Raw genomic sequence first — 24,685 nt, forward strand, 5'->3', positions numbered from 1 at the left:
CAATTAAATTATTTCTGGATAATGGTTATTGTTTCTGGATTGAAATAAGAATTCATATTGCAAGGATGTTATTTATTTTGTATCACTTATATTAACAACAAATACATAAACTTTTAGTTTAGCATAAAAACTTAAGCAAACAAAAATATATTCATATATTGGGAATCTTTGCCTAGCTAAACCTCACAGAGATATGGCTTATATGTGAATATAACAGTTTACATATATATATATATTCATTTCTACACATTTTCATCAGACAAAACTCCTGGTTACAGTCACACATTAGATATTTAGTGCTATATAGCATTTCACCTTTCGACAATAAATTCAGAAGAATTTTATTTTTCAAAGACAACTAACCCTCCTCAAGTGGCACATAACGGTATCTCTGCGGACTTACAACGTTTGCTACTGGGTTTCGATACCTGCGATGTAGCTTTGTGCTTAACTTCAAACAAAGAAAGATTACTAAAACCTGTTTCTAAACAACACATTTTCAGATTAAGGATTACTTCGAAAGTGAATTAAAATGATTAAAAACACAAAAATATACTCGTTACAACATTAAAGCAGATACGTTTCGGAACATGATTAAATAATCTTTTCAGATTAGGTTGATTATTTTTATTGATTAACGGATGTTTTAAACATATTTCAGTGAGTGGTATCTCAGAAACAGTTAAACAGATGGACAAATGTTTTGAACAATAGAAAAATCAATTTGTGCTTATTTTATAAAACACTACATCCATTCTTACACAAGAAATATTTATATATCTCTTTTGTTTGTTTGTTTTGAATTTCGCGCAAAACTACACGAGGGCTATCTGCGCTAGCCGTCCCTAACTTAGCAGTTTAAGAATAGAGGGAAGTCACCTAGTCATCACCGCAAACTCTTGGGCTACTCTTTTATCAACGAATTGTGGGATTGACCGTCACATTATAACGCTCCCATGGCTGAGAGGACAAGCATGTTTGGTGTAAGGGGGATTCGAACCCGTAACTCTCGGATTACGAGTCGAGTGCCTTAACCACCTTGTCATGCAGGGCCTATATCTCTATTACCTTAGAAGTACGTTCAAGACATTTTCACTAATATTACAAAATAAAGTTTTATATCCTTCTTGAGACGTTCCCTGCTGGGATAGCGGTAAGTCTTCGCATTTACAAAACTAACTTGGCCCGGCATGGCCAAGCGTGTTAAGGCGTATGACTCGTAATCTGAGGATCGCGGGTTCGCATCCAAGTCGCGCCAAACATGCTCGCCCTTTCAGCCGTGGGGGCGTTATAATGTGACGGTACAATCCCACTATTCGTTGGTAAAAGAGAAGCCCAAGAGTTGGCGGTGGGTGGTGATGACTAGCTGCCTTACCGCTAGTCTTATACTGCTAAATTAGGGACGGCTAGCACAGATAGCCCTCGAGTAGCTTTGTGCGAGATTCCAAAAAAAAAAAAAAATCATAGGGTTCACTTTCCTTCTGTGGACACATCAGGTAGCCCTTTGTGGATTTGCTGTGAGATAAATCCACGCACATTCTTTCTGCATATCAATTACACTTCGTTTACATCATGCCACAATAATTTCGAAACAAATTTCAAAAGTGGGGGAAGTATCTTTTATATTAACAAACAATATTCTTGATACCAAAAAGTATAACAATCTTGCTATTTCTGCCATATTAGCTAAAAACATGAAAACTGTTTATTTTTTAGAAATACATTAAACTATAAAATATTTCACACCATCACTTTTCTACCTTTAATATAATTCTTTACTTGAATTGTGTTAAAATTGCTTGATATGTGAATATAAAAAATATCTAATAAAACCTACAATATTCTTCTTTGTTTCGTTTTTTTAATTTCGCGCAACGCTACATTAGGCCTATTTGTGCTAGCCGTCGCTAATTTAGCAGTGTAAGACTAGAGGGAGGCAGCTATTCATCACCACCCACCGCCAACTCTTGGGCTACTCTTTTACCAACGAATAGTGGGATTGACCGTCACATTATAACGCCCCCACGGTTGAAAAAGGAGGCATGTTTGGTACGACGGTGACTCGAACCCGTTACCCTCGGATCAAGAGTCATGTGCCTTAACCACCTTGCCATGCCGGGGCACGATATTCTTTCTAAATACTTTATGTATATATTGTTGTAAATTAGTGTGACATTTATATGTCATTGATGGTTCTAAAAACGTACTCAGTATGACAGCGTTGAGTATTGATTTTTTCTCAGGAAAATATTGTGGAAAGTAGAAAAAAAAGAGTGTATATTTCATATATAAAATATTAATATGTTTCATGCGTACACTTACGTTTTGGTTTCTATCACCCTTGACCCCACACAAACGTCTTTTTTTTTTAAAAAGTTAATTATATAGATGCAGATATAATGTTACCAATTATAACATTATATGCCAAATGTAGAAAGAAAAATAATAAAATTATCAATATTATATATTTGCATTCTATAAAGTTTTTTTTTGGTGAAATTTACCAAATTATCATGAGGAACTTTATTATCTCAGTTCTGCAGCTCTACCAGATTTCATTCTTGAAGAACATTATTACTTTACGATAGAACTTATGCTTAGTATGGGTTCCAAACATGTCAAATATAAGCGTTTATTTAACAAGTAAATACCAAGTTCCCTGAGTGAGACTGAGGTGTGATGGTTTTTTCCTAATGACCCGAACGCTGGAGTACATTTTGCGAACTTATGTCACTTACAGATTGTGATAATTGCAATACATTTTAGAACAGAACACAATAGTTTTTTGGTATTTTCGACTTATGTGAAACAAGGGGTAAAACGGCCATGTTAGAGGCACCTAAGCTCAGGCATAGACATTCTTAGCTTACAAATGGCGTTGAAAAGAAGTCAACCAGAAAGCAACGACCGTCGTTTACGTAGCTATCCTAACAGCGGGATTGATTGTCACATGTATAATGTTCTCAGTACATTTTCAGCAGCATTTCGCGGTTCGAACGTGGGGAGTTGTGTCTGACAGCCCTGTATGTTAATAGCTCTTTGTTTTTACAACTTCCACGACAAACTACAACAAGAGCTATCTGCACATGTTTATCCATAATTTTGAAATGTTAGACTAGATGGAAAGGTAGCTTTCTAACAGCACTACCGCTAACTATTGGGTTATTCCTGTGTGACAGAAAAGTGAGACTTGAACGTTAGTTCTATTGCTTATCAACTGTCCTCAGGTGCGGAATAAGATTTTGCTGCGCGGACTCGAACTGATAACCTTTGTAGCCACATTCCAGGCATGCCAACCACCGGGTTATCTCCCGGCTTACTAATAATTAGATCGCGTTTGTCTCACAGAACATAGTAAATTTAAAGCTATTATAACTAAAAAGAAAATAAAACTGGAAAGGTTTTTTGCAACTACTGAGTATTTCATCAAGTAATTATTATACATTCAAAGCTCACTTATTTGTTTTTGTTTTTTACATTTCAAGCGAAACTAGTCGAGGGCTGTCTGTCCTAATTGCATCTAATTTAGTAATAATAGATTAGAGGGAAGGCAGCTAGTCTCACTACCAATTCTTGGGCTACTATTTTACCAAAAATAGTGAGTTTGAATATAATATCTTATAACGCACCCATAGTTGATAGAGCAAGCATGTGCGGTGATGGAGATTCGAATCTACAATCCTCATATTACGAGTTGTTTGGTGTTCACGTCATTTCTCACAAATGAGCGTATGTGTGTGTGTGCAAGATATAGTAAAACTAAACATTTTTTATCATTTTGCTGTTGTCGTCAAAAATGTGATAGCTAAATAAATATGGGAGTTAGCCAAATATTATACAGGGTGGCTCGTAAGTCCCTACCCATCCATATATCTTAAGTATCCAGTGTAACTGTGTGCTGTCCCTCATTCTCGCTGCATAATATTATGTCGCAATACGCTTTTCAAGTTTAAGCGGGCTTACATTGGCCATATTTCTCTGACAAAAAAGAAACAAATTTATAATACATGCGTAATTGAATATAACATAATGATATATGGATGGGTAGGGACTTATGGGCTACCCTGTAGATAAGATTTTAAACTCTATATAGACTTTTCAAGTTTATTTGAACGGACAATCTTTGAGAATATTTTTTTTTCGTTTGTATTATCTCAGTTTATATGGTAGGCTCCATGTTGTTAAAAGACTGAATTATCCTTATAACTAAAAGGTAAAGAGAAATCTGTAATACATACATATAATTATACAAAAAGTTCGTCCCCTTTTATAATATCACACAATAAATTAAACGCAATGCTATATTATTATTCATTCACTTAAATCAATTTAGGCTAATATACTGTGAGACACTAAAAAATCTGACTTCAACTTCTTAATGATTTACATTATAAATTATCGAGAATTTTGGGCAATTTCATTTTCCATATCAAGGGGTGGATAATTTGTTCGAGCTACGTGACTCTTTTCTTCTCTTCCAAGCAAGTCTACTTTTATGTATATATGATAGAAAACTCTGTATAACTTTAAATCTCGCATCAGCCTTTTATTTTTGATTTTTATATAGTTCCTATAATTTTATTGTTGGTATTAAAAGATTTGTATAAATAATATACTCTATGAACCATACGTTACCTTAATTATAGATTCGGTATATTCTATATGTAAGGATGGCTAAGCAGCTCAATAGATATAAAAAGTTTGACTTCAAAAGACGGTTGCCACTCACTTTTATTTGCTTCTCTACACAAAAAAACAAGGTAAGAAACCAACACTAAGATACCAAATCAGAGGTTGGCCATTCCAACAAACTATTCATATTTCTCCTTGTTGCAGCCAATGAATATTTAGATCAACTTTATCATTGACGTAATTTTAAACCTAAAGCCGCTCTTTGTGTTTTGGGGCAGTGCATGATGTTACTGTTGTTATAACTAGTAGTAATTAAAAACACAAGAAAGAATCCTCAATAACTGTGGCATTTAAAATTATTTTAAGCAAGATTAAAGTAAATTTATCAATTAGACCTTTTTATCCATGGCGTGTGTGCGTATGTTTTCTTATAGCAAAGCCACATCGGGGTATTTGCTGAGTCCACCAAGGGGTTTCGAACTCCTGATTTTAGCGTGGTAAATCCGTAAACTTACCGTTGTTCTGGCAGAGGACTTTAGTCATGACATAGCGGCTCATAGATTCTCTCGTGTTGTTGTGTTTTTTCAAGCACAAACTCTTATCTCATGACTCCATCATTTTTTAACCAATCTGAAATCTAATTAAAGTTTCAGACTTGGAAGTTGAAACCACTTTGATTGATGTATTAAGCAGAATTAGAATAAAAAAGGGTTTCATACCTTAATATATTAGAATTACGCCTAAACGAATTTCAATTCGAGGGTAAACTGGTAGAGATATTGATGAGTAATATAATCGAATCGATTGTACGAACACTCCACGCTTGGTATTGCTGGCACGCAATAATGCAGAAAACAAGATGAAATCTTTAATAGCCATGGCACCTGAAATTGGCACTGAAATTATTTTAAAAAAGATTATGATAAATTAACCTATGAGTTTTTTTCTTACTTTTTATTAGCTATATTTTCGTGCGTCAGCAATATCAAGTGTGGAGCGTTCATAAAATTGATTCGATTTTATTAATCATCAATATCTCTACCAGCTTACCCTCGAATTGAAATTCTTTTAGGCATAATTAGAATAAATTAGGGTATGACACCTTGAACGTGGTCAAGTAAATCAATCAAAAAGATTTCACCTCGTAAGTCAAAAACTATTATTAGTTCTGAAATCGGTCAATAAATGATGGAACTATCAGCTAAAAGTTTGTACTTTACAAAAAAAAACAACATACAAATGAAAACTTAGCGCCATTCTATGAACCACTGTGTCTCGACAAAAAAATAATAGTTCCGGTGTTAACGATGTCATTATTAAACCTTGAAGTTAGCTTTCTTTTAGAAATCTTGTGTTCCTTTAAAAAGCTTGGGTACAGCGTTAAACAGGAATTACCAGAAATAGATGAACATTAGATTATTGTAACATATAAGATACTCAACGCTTTGTATACTATACATTCATTGTCTTTGGGAACAAACTTCTATATTATATGTGAAGTATTAAATTTTACTATATACATCCAGCCAAGGGAAAAAAACAGTCACAAAACAACTAATATAAAACATTTTGTGTGTTTTTCCTATAGCAAATCCACACCGAGCTATATGTTGTGTCCACCAAGAGGAATCCAATCTCTGGTTTTAGCGTTTTAAATCCGTAGATTTACCGTTGTCCTAGCGGGAGACAAAACATTTTGTATATGTAAAATGATCTAAGCATGACAGTGCCAAAAAGATTTTTAAAGAATAATATAGAGATGATGCAGCGATACACATATTACCGCTACATGACCTTCAACCTTAACATTTAAAGTTACACTGTAAAATGCATATCTGACTTTAATATTACTAAAGTTGGACGTTATATATATATATTCTTGAGTGTTGTTATACAGTTTGTTAGTCATAATATCATGGTCTTGTCAGGGTAGGTATGAATGTGGTGTAACTAAAACCCTAGAACTTGGCTCGGCATGGCCAGGTGGTTAAGGCACTGGACTCGTAATCTGAAGGTCGCGGGTTCGAATCCCCGTCACACCAAACATGCTCGCTCTTTCAGCCATAGGAGCGTTATAATGTAACGGTAAGTCCCACTATTCGTTGCTAAAAGAGTAGCCCAAGAGTTGGCGGTAGGGTGGTGATGACTAGCTGCCTTCCCTCTAGTCTCACACTGCTAAATCAGGGACAGCTAGCGCAGATAGCCTTCGTGTAGCTCTGCGCAAAATTCATACCAAAACCTCGAATCTATGTATAAGGAAAACTAGGTTGAGTATAAACATATTTTAAATATTAGAAATTGTTACGTCTCTCGTTACGTAACCATTTCGTACTCATGAAGTTTGCAGTGTAACATTAAATTTTATATTGAAAGTCACGTGGGAGCTGATTTATGTGAATTTGCATCGTCCCTATATTTTTGCTTGCATTCTTTCTGGCACTACTATACCCCTATCATTTAACGTTTACATTATACTTCTATTCTGTTGGAAAGCAAAAGCTTTATTTTGAATACTTGAGATATTATGTGAGTTTTAGCATTAACTTTCTATATGTTTAATCATTAGAACATCAATAACATACATATATATTTTTTCATTTAAGGATTCCACTCACTCAAAGCTTGTATGTTTATGAATAGCGATATTGTTGCATGATTATAATTGCGCATTTCCAGTGTTTTCAGGTATGACTGACAACAGTCATAACTGAAGCGGTTTCAACATCAGTTCTTATACAAGCAATGCGACACATCGTAATCCAGACAAAAACCGATGTGACAGCTATGTTCGGTGGATTGATTCAGTTTTCATTTCAGAGCGGTAATCAAACTGCAAACGTCAGTTTTATGACAAGTTAAAATGTCATAGGTAGAAAAGTCTAACCGAAAGTTATCACTGTTTCTTTTTGTCATTCACTAATAAGACTTACTGATGTACCTGTCAGGAAATAAGAGAGTAGAGGACATGTCAGTGAAACTATCAAACCAGTTGAGGCCATAGCAGGTGAAAAGAGACTATTAGACATAGGAACTTTTCATTAAAAATATCTGCTCCAATTTTAACCACTTGCATCAACTACCAGTTTAAAATGAGAGGAAGGAGTCGTAATTAGCTTTTGGTACTCAAATTCAGCTTTGCTAGCAAAAGCGTTTTGACCTCTGTTAAAAAGAAAGATTTGCTTTTTTTTAATTTCGCTCAAAGCTACTCGAGTGCAGTGTAAGACTAGAGGGAAGGCAGCTAGTCACCACTACCCACCGCCAACTCTTGGGCTACTCTTTTACCAACGAATAATGGGATTGACCGTCACATTATAGCACTCCCACGGCTGAAAGGGCGAGCATGTTTGATGTGACGGGGATTCGAACCTGCGATCCTCAGATTACGAGTCGAGTTCCTTATCCACCTAGCCATGCCTGGCCGAAAAAGAGAGAAAATCAAGGAACAATGAAAGAAAATCAAATAAATGACGAAAGTAATTATAAAAAAAAACACGTTATGAAATATTCAGAGTAATCTGTTTCTGTGTGGAAACATTTTGAGAGATAAAAAAACTGTCTTATACAATGATCTCAGATATACATCACAGAGTTGGTCGAGTATGTGTAGGGATGGCCAAGAAACCCCATAAGCATAACACAGATATGCAGACGAAATATCAACAGTGAAAGAGAGTTTTACTTTAAAAGATGAATACCACTCACAAGAAACCATCTCTAAGATATCAAACTTCAAAGTGACCAACCCACTAAATTGTTCATCTTTCTTCTTCTTTTTCAGTCGAAATAACTCTTCAATAACTTGATCATTAACGCCAGTTATAACCTACATCCACTCTATGTATTCATAGGTAGTGTTCGATGTCATTGCTTAGTTGTAATAACTAGTAGCAATTAAGGAAAAAAAGAAAAAGCCAACAAACAATTCGTAATTCTTGTGTAAATGATATTGTCATTACCCCTTGAAGTTAGCTTTCTTACAGAAATGTTTTTTTTTTTTTTTACAAAGTTTAGGTACAGGGTGACATGGGAATTACCATCTAATTATTGATTAACATTGGATAACTGTAACACGTACACTATTCAATGCTCTGTATACCATACAATTGATGTTTTAAGGGATCCAATCACTTATATTATGATGAAGTAAAAGAGTAAAAAAAAATCACGTAATATTATATTTTATTACACCCATTCATAGAATACACTAACTTTTAGTCAGGGGGAAGAATGTCACAAAACAAGTAATAAAAGAACTAAAGTACAACACTGTAAAGAAAAAAGAAGTCATCAGCTCTTTGCTAACAGGTTAACCTATTATTAGCAACATAACAGAAGTAAAACTGAGGTATTTTAGAAATGTTCCAGTTAGTCAATTCATGGATGCTTCCTCCACAGCAGCAGGTGAACTAAACACAGTTCCATAAGTACCACAACATGCACATAATAAATTAGATGTCACATTCAGTTGTGCTCAAACAATCCATGCTGAGATCTCTCGGCATTTCTCCAGTAGCTAAGAATCGGATTTCGATACTCGCAGTAGGAAGAACACAGATAACCCAGGTATAGCTTTGTGCTGAACTATAAACAAACGAAACTACCTCTACTTGTATGCAAAATATATTGCATAATATGGTATTTTATTGATACACGGAAGTTTCATTATAAATGATACTTTTTATGTGTCTTAAGCGATTCATGTGATAATGCAAGAGAAAATAATTCATTAAATTAAAATTTGTTCCGTACTGCACTTTCAAAGTTAAAGAAGATGAGAGATATAGAAAACAAAACTAAAATTCAAACTTGTTATAAATAAATCCTGTACCCTTGTAACAAAAATAATTAAATAATATACAAATACAATAATTTAAGAATTATGGCTCTCACAGTGCAAGTAATTTAAACCCTAAATAATGTCTGTACAAGAAATTTCAAAGAAAAAAAAAGATGTTAATAGGGTCTAAATTGGCTTAGTGATTCTTGGAGATGAACTTCAGTGGTTCATTCGGGATTCCATGTGCACGGGAGGAGCAAATACGTATATAATTGGAAATTTATGCTTGGTCAGGTTTCCACACCTCCTGTTCATAACATGGTGTTGCTAAAAACTCCTGGCGAGCGGTGTGAATGACAAGTGAAAATATTTCATTTGAGTAAAGAGGGCAGTTGTACCACTTGAAGTTACTGAGGGAATGCGTGCTTAATTAATAGAAACGAGTCTGTTGTTGTTGTAAGTATATTTAACCGTAACTTATCTACTCTTGTGATCGTGCGTTCTTTTGTACTATAAACTATTCATGTCATTTCATTATTTAAATTCAGTAATCGATTTTTGTTTCAGTTGAAAGGATTAATGAGCCTAGTATGAGAGTAACTGAAGTAATTCGAAATGTACAGAAGAATTGAAAAGCCTACACATATCGATCTTAAATTACAATACATTGTTTTTTTATGCAAGAAAGAAAAGTCCAATATTTCTCAATGAAATATTTTACTTTCATTTCAACAAAACTGAAATCTTCTGAAATGTTAGTTCAGTTTTAGATTCAAGAATGGACACCTATATATTCACGAAATATATACAATATTCTTGAACACAATAGAAACTAGAAAAATAATTTGGTGCTAAGACTAATAAAAAATTGATTTAGTAAAATCTTCAAACATGTGTGAATCGTAATCAGAATAATGCATTAAGACACTGTTTGTGGACACACTATTAAATTGTTTTGTTTCGTCATTAAATGTTATTGCTATTAAGAACTATTTAGACAAATACCTTGAATTTATTTGAAGGTAGCTAGTATATACAAAGTGTGTACATATAGTACAGTTTCAAACATATATAATTACATAAAACATATATAATTACATAAAACATATATAATAAATATATATAATATATAATTACATATATATTAGATAAATATGAATGAGTTAATTAGATGGCCATATTAATTTATCCACAGAAATTATATTAAAAAATAATTTAAGTTTATTTACTTCTGACTGAAATTTAACAAATCTATGTAACAAAATTTTAATTTTTCTTATTCCTGGGCAGAAAGCGTTATTTCCCAATTGCTTATGCCTAAAGTAAATGGAAAAGACCTATTTTTCTCTTCAAACTTTGCTTTTGTGACTTGGGTAATGAAATATTCAAATTTACCCGTTTTTCAGAACATTCTAGGTATATTCAGTGCTGAGTAGCTGATAGAGAATTTTCTCGAACTTTCAATAATTTTCAAGAACTTTCTAGAATGTTGTAGAACTTGCAAGAATTTTCTAAAATGTTGTAGAACTTACGAGAATTTTCAAGAACCTTTTAGAATTTTCTAGAACTTTCCATAGTAATATATATACAGGGGCTCACCACTTTAGTTTAGTTCTAGCTGCTGAAGTGAACACATAGACCTATCTGATTTTGTTAAAGATGACATCAGGAAGCTGCAAGCACTCCCAGACCCATTCTGCTATGTATGTGGTCAATTTATCAAGACATAAGCAAAAAAGTACTCTGTGAAAGCATCTGCTAAAATGTGTGAAGCTTACAAGGCATATTTCGGCATGTCTGTCGGGGATCAAGATAAACCTTGGGTTTCCAAGGAGGTTTCACCGAGTTTCCCTGTTATATTCGCTTTTGGGACAGCAGAGACACAGCAACGCACTACAACAGGAAGCACTGGCCACATCAGACCGAGTTCTATGTGGGGAGGCACCATTGCACATAAAATTGGGTCTCGTAAAACAATTTGTCACAGCTCTTGATTAGGAGTCTGCAGCCTTCAAGTACCTTCGAGACTTCTTCCCTAAGCTGTCTGAGGCAAAGGTCAAAATTGGTGTCTTCGTTGTACCACAAATAAAGAAGATCCTGGAGTGCACATAATTCCTCAAGCTCATTAGGAAGGAAAAAAAGCTAGGGGCAGCTTTGTCGCAGTGGTTCGGGGCTTGGCAATCACAAGACCGAACATTATGTTGAACTGGTTGAGGCTCTGGTGTAGAACTACGGCAAAATTGGCTGCAGGATGTCCCTGAAAGGCCATATCCTTTCATTTTGATAAATTCAAGGAGAACATGAGAGAATACTCAGAGGAGCAAGGCGAGCGCTTCTTCCAAGATATACTGGACTTTGAACGCCGCTACCAAGGAGTGTATACGAAAACATGATGGGAGATTATATTTGGGGGCTGAAAGTGATTTACATTACAGTCGCGAATCTCGAGAAACTATTCACTTCTAAACATTTTTGTATAACTTTAGTATAAATACATGTAAATCTTGATTCATATATTCTTTTATTCAGACCTTATGTAAATGAAAATGTGTAAATTTGCTCGTTTTTTACATAGAAAATAGGTTAATTTCTATATTCCATTATCCAGATTACAAAAGCAAAGTTTGAAGGGTATAATGGCCATTTTCTGTACTTTTACAACATAAGAAATAACACATACTATTCAGGAACAAAATTTGTGTTACATAGAGTCATCTGTGTATTAACACATAAAAATAGGTAGATAATTATTATTCATAAAGATGTATAATTTCGCTAAGTAGTTATTTGTGTTCATATATATATATATATATATATATAAAAGCTTATTTGAAAAAAAAAATATTATACATAATTATGTAATAAACGTACAAGCATTAATTAACATTTAAAAATGGTACTTAGTAATTACTTATAAATACGGATAATTTAGTGAAGTTGTTATTTGTATCCTTCTATAAATATTGCTAAATTAAATGGTCAAATCTTACATATGAAAACATTATAAATTTGCAGCATTAATTAATTATAATGTTTTTCATAATACTCTAAATACTCCATTATTGTCATCCCAATGACTCAGTGGTAAATAGGAAAGCTTATAATATTAAAATTCTGGTTTTGATAACTGTGGGAACACAATTCAGATTTGCCATTGTGCAGCTTTGACTTAACAACTAACAAACGCAACGAACGTTTGATTGATTGATTGTCTGGAATTAGGCACAAAGTTACAGAATGGGTTATCTGTGTTCTGTCCACCACGGGTATCGAAACCCGGTTTCTAGTTGTGTATGTTCACAGACATATCGCTGAGCCACTGAGGTCCCAATGGATAATTTCAGGTATTAATTAAAACCCATCTTAAGGGATTACTCGAGGTAGATAAATATGAAACCCTATTTTTACATGCTTTTGATATTAATTCTGTGATGGAGAAATGGAAATGAAAGTTATACTCAAAAGCAGAGTATTTATATTAGAAATATTAAACATAGCAGTCTTTACTGATTGCCAGTTTTCTTGTTTTAGTGGTTATTCAACTATGTTACCATAAGTTTTGGTGGCCAGGTAATTAAGGCATTCGACTTGTAATCAAAGGGTCGCGGCTTCGAATCCCCATCGCACCAAACATGCTCGCCCTTTCAGCCGTCGAAGCGTTATAATGTGACGATAAGTCCCACCATTTGATGGTAAAAGAGTAGTCCAAGAATTGGTACTGGGTGACGATGACTAGCTGCCTTCCCTCTAGTATTACACTGCTAAATTAGGGACGACTAACGCAGATAGCCCTTAGCTTTGCGCAAAATTCAAACCAATAAGTTTTAGCTATCTAAACTATTCCATAAACGTCAGATGGTATTTGTAAATCCCAAATAACTCGATTTTTTCGTGAAGGGTGTTTAGTATTATATCAGTAAAATTTAATTTTGAAGAAGCTAGAATGTTATTTCGGAAAACGATTTTGTCTCGCCATAAAGATACAACAACCATAATACTAAATACATCGAGAAAGAAATCTGAAAAAAATATTAACAGTTACGTAGTTTTAAAAACTATTGTGATTGTCTTTTCAGACTCATAACGTAAGTAAATTAATTTGTAAAGTTATAGACAGACTTTGCGTTAACTACTTTTGTTTACGAGATTTCGGCTTTCTTGTAAGTCTTCATCGGGAAACAATGTACTGCAGTAAATTTTTGTCCGATGAAAGTTCCAGTAAAAGAACCGAAAGCTCACAAGCAAAAACATTTTCACATAAAGACAACTCTATATAAAGACTCTATATAACAATTGTGGTTACTACTGCTGGTTTTTATGACATCGTTAATTAGATTTGGAAAATCTTATTATGACTTATCTTAATATATAATGTAGCATACAAAATTACGGAAAAAATTTTTACTGTATTTAAAATAATAGAATAACTTATAGAATGGTAATCTTTTAAATATAAAGCAGAGCATACTTAAAACTCTCCTGAAGTGGGCTTGAGATAGAATGAGCTTATTTGATGTATGCTTAGATGTAATAACAGAGTAAAAATAATATTGAATTTTAAATAAAAAGATTTTTCTATTTTTATAGAACTGTGCGTTAAAAACAGGTAAAATAACAAATTATTAATGTATTTACCTTCAATATTAACATTTACTGTATAGCTAGCTTATAAGCAAACTTAAATTATTCCAACTTTACTATTTTTAACACTGTAACCAAACTGTTGTTTACGCTTAGTTTTAACAGAATTATTACGCTCTTTTCTGTTTTTAGTATTCATGAATGCTTATTATTTACGTTTTTAATGGAATTGCGTTTCTCGGCATATTTACAGAATGACATTGCTAATATCCGCGGTTCGATTCTCCTGAAATAATAAATGTTTTATTTATTGTTTACATGATTTGAAAAACATCGTTTTTACGAGTGTTATTTTGTTTCTGGTCAATTTTGCAGTTTTTACTAAAGTGCTATAGTGTGTAAATTAACTAGTTCGACATTAATTTTTATTTTGGGGTGAATGCTTTTTACAAACTGATGAAAAAGATTGTAGTTATACTTGTCATAAGACGTAAGATATTAGTTTTAGGCCTTTTATATTTTTTGATGCTATGTTCTTTAGATTGATCCTTGGGGATTTTCAAAATTAGAAAAATATATAATTGTATTCCAACCATATTATAATTGCCATATTTATTGCCAATGACGAGTTTCTTTCAGCACAGAACTCTTCAGGCCGGCGGGGATACAACAAACACAGCAATGATCAGAACACATTTTAAATTGGTCATTTGTTACAATAGCAGTTGTTATTGTGTGAGTGATGAGTGTTCATTAGACATTAATATTAGAATTTGAAGACTGTATAATAATAGTATTCCAACCACATTATATTTGCCATATCCTTTATCGACGACGCGTTTTACTGAAACCATATAAATATAAATATACAATGTTGTTTTAACAAATGGCTTATATAAATAGTTTTCTGATCATTAGTGTATTTGTTGGATCCCAGCTAATATAAATAGTCTTGAATTGAGCGAAAAGAGTCGTCGGCAACGTATATGGCAAATATAGAATGGTTGGAATACTTCTACCATACACGATTATAATTTTTGAAAATAACTAAAGGACTAGGTAAGCAATTTAGCGTTTAAAAATATAATAGGTCTAACACCATGTCTTGTGAAAAGTAGAATTATTGTTATTTTTTATTTCAGTATAAAATTCACACGTAATAAGTAAACTAGAGAAAAGTTAATCAAAGCTAAATACCCCATAACTCAAGAACACGTTCGGAAGAGAGATTCTCTTTCATCAAATATGATTTGGTAAGCATGAAAATGGTTAATTTATAGTTTTACTTAAACATGTTTAATTAAATTTGGTGATGAATAAATTTGTCTCGGGCGTTCAAAAGTCCAGATTAATTATATGAAGTTTAACCCTCTTTTAGACGTTCACACTGATTAATTAGCCGTGTTTTAAAATGTTCAGTGTGTGTTGTAGTGAAAGAAGAAAAACGTTATTTGTCCTGTTAGAACGTGGTAATAAATATAATAACCTAGTATGTACAGATAAGCTGATTTTTTTTGTGAGTGTTACAGAGTACAGAACATCGTTAGAATGTTATTTGGTGCATTTGTATCTTGATTTTGCTGCATGCATCTCGAAAACAGGTTACAAATTACTATAAAATGTAAATAAAAATCAAGAAGTTTAATAATTGAGTCATAAGTAGTTTAATGCGGATTTCAAGTTGTATGATTTTGTTACCAAGTCTTTTTTGTTTAGGAATTTCGCGCATAATATCTATCTATCTGCGCTAGTCGTTCCTGACTTAGCACTTAATACTAGATGTAAGGCAGCTAGCTAATCGTCACTACCCATCGCCAACTCTCGGGCTACTATTTTATTAACGAGCTGTGGGACTGACTGTCACATATAACTCTCCCATGCTAGAAAGGGTGTGCATGTTTGGTGCGGCGCAGATTTGAGTCGAATGCCCTAACCACCTGGCTATGCCGAGCTGCTTCCAAATCTTTGGCCTAATAACATAGGCCACGATTCTGATCAACTATATTTGTAGTTGAAATACTATACCGAAGGTACAGTCTCGAGGAATACATCAAATTACAAGACCTAATATGGGTAATTTGAAAATATCATGAAACTGTTAAGGGTTCTAAACATGATAAAATACAACTGTGGGACTATAAATCTTTATCATTTGATTCTCTTCTAAAGGTTTGCACAAAAATATATACAACTGATACTACTAGTGAAACATGTTATTAAGTCAAAGGTCTTTAGACAACCATTTAACTACAGATTGAGACTGACTTTCTCAATACATCTTAGTGATGTTACTAGTTACCAGAATAAGTTATTTAACAGAATAGAACAATAAGAGGTTGAAGAATTACAAGTTTCAATATAACTTAAAAAGGTAGTTTCAGCCCCTTTCTTTATGTTCTCTTTACTTAAGACCTGCTAAATTTTGGTCATTCATTCGCTTAAGACCCTTTTACTCATTTCTCAAAGATAGGTTGCGAATGTAATGAGTATACAAATATATGAACGTGTCCATAAAAATTGCTCACAATTTACTATGAACGTAAGTTGATTGCGCTTTACTGTAGCACAAAATTCATTACAGAAATGACTTCTTTAATTTTCTAAGATCTGTGGAAGAGTATTGTATGAACCAATAAGCTCTCTAGTACTAAAATATTTACACATTGTATCGCCAATTCATTAAAAAGTGTTTATTACATAGCATTTTCTATAGAATTTGCACACATACATGTAAAGCAGTGATTCTCAAAGTGTGGTTTCCAAAGATCCTCCAGATGGTCTGCGGGTTGTTCCAAAACGCAAGTCACCGATACGCAACACCACACTTCGATAGAAACCTACATTTTCATGGTTTTAGTGCACGTAAAGTTACTACTAATTCAACTGCAATCAGTTCAGTTAGAAACGTTTCATATCTGTTAATACACGAAGAAAAATCATAATTGTACGGCTTAACTTTCCGCGTCATACATGGAATTAATGCAACTATCGATAGTTCAATTCATCATAATGTGGAATATTCACAATTCAATGAATAGTTCAGTGTAGGATATCGGACGGGTTATTTTTAAGTTTTCTTAGCCACATATAGATTAAATTATATTACAAGTTGATTGTTACATACTAATGCTCAATTTTGTAGAAGAATAAGCAATTATATCTTGGATTCAAACAACAAGAATACTATAAAGGCCTCTACCTGACATACGTATAACAGGTCTGAGTTGCCGTGAGTTTCTTAACTCTCTATTTTCTTTAAGTTTTAATTACTTCATTTTTTTACGGCTAAAAAGATTTACGTCAGGAAATTAACAAGTTTGTTATACCCTCCAAAACAGTCCCTGGGCTTTGCGTATGAGGAATATAGCAGTCGTAAAATCAGTAAGTGTCATTTTGTGATTTGCCAGTAAAATGGGTATGTTACAAGTAAAATATTCATCAGGTGATTGTTTTTCAAATCGCTTTTTGTTGGTGTTAAAACAAAACAATGTTGTTCCAGACACATAAATTATCTAAGTTAAGTTTAACAGGTAAATTTTATTAAATGGTATATTCAGTGGTTTAACTTTGGTTTCAAAAGTAGAAAAAAAGCGCAGTTTCTGTAACTGGAGTATGCGTAATGCTATTTTATTTAAAATAATTATATCCTTGAAATAATTCGAGAGATATGTCCCTTGTGAAAAATATACCTACGTGCATGTCTTAAAGAAGCCATATGACTTTATAAGATTCAATCTTGTGCATGTATCGATCTCATTTCAATCTTCTTAAATGAACACAAGATTTATGACATCAATGATGCCAAGAAGAAGGAAGAAAAATACATTACAAACCGCGTTAATAAAACAGAGGAAAAACACAATTCACAACATGAATGTGGACTCTAATGAGCTGAAAACCCAAAGACCAACAGATGTTAGAATTCAAGAAAATGATTGACACAAAAGGCTCAGTAATATCGATTTATTTGCAATTAGTCAATCACGCTAGAGTGAAACCAAATAATAAATTGTAGCAATACTGAAATATTGGGATGTTAACTACACATGATAGAAAAAAAGATAAAACAAACCTTCTACATCCAAACTAACCTGTCATAGAAGTTACCAAAATCTATATACTCATCTTAAAAAACATTAAGATAAGTTAGTCGGTTAACGTCCTAATGGAGAAAAGCCCATAAGAATGGATAGCACATCAAAATTTCTAACAGAAAGACTCACGTTCCAAAATAATGCTCAATACCACCATAGGAACAGTCCTTCTGAAGATGGCAACAGTTGAATTGTATGGTAAAAAATTACTTAGTACTTATATGCTAATAAAAAGTAAAAATTTGGTAACTAATTAGTAATCAGACTTAGATTATAGTATAGGATAACCATGACAACGAATAATATACAGTACACACACTCAGCTTAAGTTCTTAATGTTAGTTTTATTTCAAAAATACTGCTTTCTTTTCCTTTTTCGTATCGTCGCAGTTTTAATATGAACACCTTTCATACTTTTGAAAAGTATATGTTTAAATTTATTTTTTTTAGTCCTGCAGGCAGTATAAGTGGAAGAAATATTTGCTTAGCTAGTTCGGTTAAACTTTGGTCACAATCAACAGAAACTTTTTACTGAAAACTCCATTGTTCTTTAACAGTATGCATTTTCAATTTAGCGAGTTAAATAATTACGGGATCATATATGTTTCAGATTAATAACGCCAAGTTTTTTTTTCCTTTTTTCTGTCTTAGACATTCATGTGGATAAGTTAGAATTGTTGTTTAAAATCAACGCTTTTCCCTAAAATCTCACGTTTGTTAGATAGTAAAAAGTTGCTACAGTATTAAGAATATTGTGTTTAACTGACTGAATCTACATTAAAATTCGAAGCAATAAACACACGATTGTATGAACTAGGATATTAATTAGTGCACTCCTTTTTTGATTCTTGATGTCTAAGTGAATGAAATAATGTTACTACTATAAAAAGTAAAAAAAAGGACAAGATTTTTGATGCTAAACATTATTAAAACTTGTAAAATTTGTCAGCAACATGAAACAACATTATGCTTTGCGAACTTGAAAAAATAAAAAAATATAAGTAATTTAAGCAATAAATTCTCTTCCGTACTGGTTCCGTTAGGTCTAGACGTAATTTAGCAGATACATTTTATAAAAATACTACATACTCATCAGACTTTGTTAAGACTTTAAATACCTAATATGGGGTCTGTTTATGGATCAAGATAAGACGTCCCATTTGATTGTTTTTGTGTATTTTTGCGCAAAGTTACAGGAGGGTTATCTGCGCTAGCCCTCCCACGTTTTGCAGGGTAGTACTAGATGGAAAGCAACAAGTCGTCACCACCCACCGCCAACTCTCAGGCTACTCTTTTACCAACAAATAGTGGGATTGACCGTCACATCATAACGCCCCCATGGCTGAAAGGGGGAGCATGTTTGGTGCGAGGGGTATTTGAACCCGCAACCCTTAGATTTCGAGTGGAGTGCCTTATCCACCTGGCCATGCCTGGTTGCATCGTTTGAGAATGAGCTGCGTTGTTTTTATGGAAAGCAATTGTTCGAAGGTTATTCAATGCATGTATTTAGATAACACTTTTTTACCGTCATTACCACTCTTGAACTATTGTCTTAATTTATTAATAATCATAAAAGCACATGTAAACATGCATAATTGTGCCGTAGAGAATAAAAAAACAATCCCATGACAATTTACATTAAAATACGATAAGGGTGATTGTGAAATGTATCATAAAAAGTTATTTATTTTATTTTCAATTAGAACCAGTAGTTTATAACATGAATCTGAATTAAAACCTTGTTAAATTAGGCTTACAAGACAATAAGTGCTGAGAACATAATTACTTGAAATAGTACTTAGAAATACATTGTTTTTCAACTGGTATGATTAGTAGTGTTTTACGAGACAAACTATATTCAGGATATTCATGTGTAATAATGAAAGAAATCAAGTGCATACGTTTATTCATACAGCTTGCCCTGACACTGAATTAAGGTATGTATTTAAAACCTTAGTGTAGATGTCATCTTTTCCCCAACTTCAACATCTTATTTTTTCCTCTTACCATGAAGACAATTATCTGTCACTTTACATATTCTCCTTTTTTTAGTAAACTATAAAAGATCTATCACCACAAGTTGGTTTCAAATTCATCCAAGAAATAATTGAATCTATCATAAAAGGGACCAGGACAGGCAGCTTGGAACACTCTCTACTCACTTGTGACGTAGCAATTTATTTTAATTATTCTAGGATCATGTCTAAAGCTAATGATGAACGCAGTTACTATACGTAACTGTTGAATGATTTTCCACTTTGTAAAAAAAAAAAAAATTCAGTTATTACTGTACTGTTTAAATTCTAAGGTAAGTTTGATATTGGGCCCGGCATGGCCAAGCGCGTAAAGGCGTGCGACTAGTAATCTGAGGGTCGCGGTTCACATCCGCGGCGCGCCAAACATGGTCGCCCCTTTTAGCCGTCGGGCGTTATAAAGTGACGGTCAATCCCACTATTCGTTGGTAAAAGAGTAGCCCAAGCGTTATCAAAAAAAAGTTTGCTATTATTAGTGAAACTAGGGTTTGTTTGTTTTTGAATTTTGCGCAAAGCTACAAGAAGGTTATTTGCGATAGCCGTCCCTAATTTATTAGTGTAAGACTAGAAGAAAAGTGGTTAGTCATCACCACCCACCGCCATTTCGTGGGCTACTCTTTCACCGAAGAATAATGGGATTGACCGTCAAATAATAAAGCCCCCACAGCTGAAAGGACGAGCATGTTTGGTGTGAGGGAGATTCGAACCTGCGACCCTCAGATTACAAGTCGAGTGACGCATTGTAAACACCATATAAATAAAAACAAAGCATTCAAATAAAAAAGTAGCAGTGCTTTGCAATAGTTACCCCCAGCGGCACAGCGGTGTGTCAGCAGGCTTACAATGTTAGAAACCGCATTTCGATACCCGTGGTGGTAAGAACACAGATAGGTCCATTGTGTAACTTTATGCTTAATTAAAAACAAACAATGCTTCCTACTCATGGAACATTAACTATTATTAAGTAATGTCTAAAGGATACCGACAGATATTGTTTTAAGGCATCATTGGCAACATATTAAACGTTACTAATTATTATATGATCATGTAACAGACTTTTTCTCGTGGCCAATCTCAATATCAACACCCCCTGCAAAAAAGAAAAGAAAAAAGGAAAACGAAAGCTTGAGTAAAATCATCATTTTCTCCTAAGTTACATTGTTATTATCATGTTATATATTTTTTAATATTATTAAATATAACTTAAACAACGTGTTACGTTTTTAAAATGCTATAGAGTACTTACAAGCCAAAAGAAAGACTTATAAAGTTTTTCTTAGAATTTTTACGTAATGAAATATCATATCCATATGTAAAATTTTGTCAGATTTGTTCAGATCATTTAGTTAGAGAGTGGAAGCTGTAGGAGTGAAATGTGCATGACGTGAATCACCTACGATGAGTTGAATCTTTAGTCATATATATTCCGATTATGCCTTTTATATTTAATATAGTTGAATTGGTGAAACTAATTAGAGTTCTGAACAATGATCGACTTCACCTCTTCAATACTTACTAATTTTTTCACCACATCTATCCGTCTAAACGTTATTGTTGTGAGAAAATGTTTTCTCACTCCAACTAAAAATGCTTCGAGTGTGCCGTAAGCCTAAAACTCCTTTTATCCAATTGAAAACTAAAATTCAATTTTACGCACTAGAAAAATGTTGTATAAAAGATGGGTGCAGATCAATACTGTATTATGATTGTGACTTTAAAGGTTGAATCCCACTTTTAGACGTCAATTCTTTGCGTACGGATTGACGAAGTAATAGAAAAAGAAATTCAGTTTCAGTCACCTGTTCTGTTTGAGATCACTTTTCTTATTTTGATATACGTTCCCGCCAAACACAGGTGAACTGTATTTTTGGTGCACGACACTCATATGTATGCATAATACACCACTGCTACTCATACAGCACTGTTATAAGCATGCACAATACCTTAATTTCATTATGTCTTATGATGTATAATGTCAACATAGTACTGTTATAAGCATGTATAATGGCTTGATTTTAGTAAGCCTTATGGAGCTCGTTTTGTTGGGTATTATGCTGTGTAATGTTTATACAGTACTGTTGTACATATATGTATAATAACCTGACGATGTACAGCATGTCTTGCACTTTTGTAAGCACGTCATACAGGTTGATTTTTTAAGTCTTATGGTGTAAAATGTATAACCTAAGTAAAGCGAGGTCAACAAAGCCGGATTCCATGTTTGCATTGTATAAAACAACAATACTTGCAAGTTACAAAACACAAATGAAACAAAAATAGTGAATCTTTTTTGTTATTGTTGTTGTTTCACTTTTTGTATTATTTTGATAAGCATTTATAGAATGCGATTCATATGGTCAGTATGTGGGAAGATAATACAGTTCTATTCACTTTCAAAAAATAAACATAAAAGTTTGGAAACACTAGTTTAGTTATTGTTAGCGAAATGGTTACATGCAATTATATATTGAAATTATATGAAAAATATACATCTTTATGAAGTTTTAATAAAACTTAAAAATTGTAAAAAAATAAGACTTATTTTAAATAATAATAAAACATGGTACTCTTAGCGACTTGTTTGCTGAATTTTGCACGCATATACTAGAGGAGTAATTACATTAGCCGTCTCTAGTTTTGAAGTGAACGACTAAACGGAAAGCAGCTTGTCAACTACACCTACTACCAAGTGTTGAGTTACCTTTTGGCAATAAATAGTGAGATTTATCACCACACTATAACACCTCCACAGCTGAAAAGGCAAGTTAGGTGAATGAATTTGATCTCGTGCTCACAAGTTGGGAGTCGATATCTGTAACCACAAGGCTAGGCAGGCCAGATCCTATTTGAAGTATATTGATAGGATTGTTTTGTTAAAATAAACGTTATTTCACTTCTAGTGAATTATGGAATGAATCATTTTCATATAGGCCTAATGAAATTTGTTTATTGGTAAGCGAAAAACTGCACGACAATCTATCTGAGCAGTTCCCAGTGAAAGGGATTTAATATTGAATTGTAACGTTAATTATTGTAGGAATAATACTCATCCTTTTGAGGTTCCCTGCTGCTACAGAGGTAAGTCTATGGATTTACAACACAAAAACCAGGGGTTCGATTCCTCACGGTGGGGACAGTAGACAGCTTGATGTGGCTTTTCTTTGAGAAAAAACACACAGCCTATGGTGAGACGTACGAAAGAAACAAACAATGTTGGAAGAACAAGTTGAAATAATTAAGAGATATTGGATTTGCAATGCATAATAAAGACAAATGTTGTGACGGGAGGTATGCAGACTAAAATAGTTCTTGCTGTACCCCAGTGGGACAGCAGCAAGTATTTGGAGTTACATTGCTAATATCGAGGGTACGATTCTATTTGGTAGACACAGCAGATAGCCCGACAATAACACTCATATACACTTCTTGCTACAAATACTACACAAATATTGTGAAGCGGTCGATGGTTTAGTTATCTTAGCACAAAACTACAAAATTGGTTATCTACGCTCTGTCTTCCGGGGGAAATCGAACTCAAAACTTTAGCGTTGTAGATCCACACGCTCACTTCTGATCCCCCAGGTAATATTTGAATCACTAAGCAACTACTTCATATCTATGGTATTAAGGCTTCCAAGAACAAGAAGGGAATTCAAATATTTTTATTTTCACCCTTAAAATTTTAAACTCCTGAAGCACCAAATTAATCGCGTAACTTTAATTCTTCTAAAGATTCACTTCACTGAAAGTATTTTATACAAAAAACACAACAATATAAGAGTGAAGTCTATTGATTTGGATGGTAATACTAATAATAATATGAACCTATTTCAATAAAGGCTAAATACTTGAAGAAAAATTTATTATAAAACTACGTCCCTTGTGGCTAATCAATAAGCCTGACGACTAAACATTTTTTAATAGTCGCGGCACGTAGATCACAGGTAGCCTATAGTGTGACTTTGCACTTAGTAACAAACAACTAAATATATGACCATAGATTACAATTGTATTTCAAAAAATTTACTGTTCAGATTTCGACTCTTATAGCTTTTTATCAGTTTTATTTTTAGATAAAACTTTCTCTCCACTTTGCGGCTTATATTTTGCTCTTATGTTCCAAACCACTCATAGTATGAAATAAAATTATTAACCAAAGGTATAAAGTTCCATTTACTACTGCACACAGTCCACCCAACCCCAATGGCCCAGCGATAAGTTTGAGAGATTATAGCGCTAAAAAACCTGATTTTGATACTTGTAGTATGTATTGCACAGATAGCCCATTGTGCAGCTTTGTAATTAACAAGAAGCAAACAAATCACTATACATATTTACTTAGTTGATCGTTGTAAAGAACAAAGGTGGACTACGTTACATATTATGACTTATCTCGGACGAGTCTCTGATTTATTGCTACATATTACGATATTTCAAAGGGCCTGAAATCGAGTTAATTAAATGTAGAGATGTGTCAAATTTATAATATTTGCCAACAAGACTGATACACACAGTTTTCTTTCTTAATACAAATATATTTTCCTACATAAACAATATTATAATTTATA

The 24,685-nt window shown here is 33.4% G+C and overlaps 1 protein-coding gene across 4 annotated transcripts in view; it reads right to left on the reverse strand.

Annotated features, from left to right (window-relative positions):
- LOC143238473 (glutamate receptor ionotropic, NMDA 2B-like) overlaps nucleotides 1-24,685 on the reverse strand; it is a 211,155-nt gene that overhangs the window by 96,193 nt on the left and 90,277 nt on the right. The gene's annotated exons all lie outside the window — the stretch shown is intronic.

Source organism: Tachypleus tridentatus, chromosome 13 (genome assembly GCF_004210375.1).
Source record: "Tachypleus tridentatus isolate NWPU-2018 chromosome 13, ASM421037v1, whole genome shotgun sequence".
Lineage (NCBI taxonomy): Eukaryota > Metazoa > Arthropoda > Merostomata > Xiphosura > Limulidae > Tachypleus > Tachypleus tridentatus.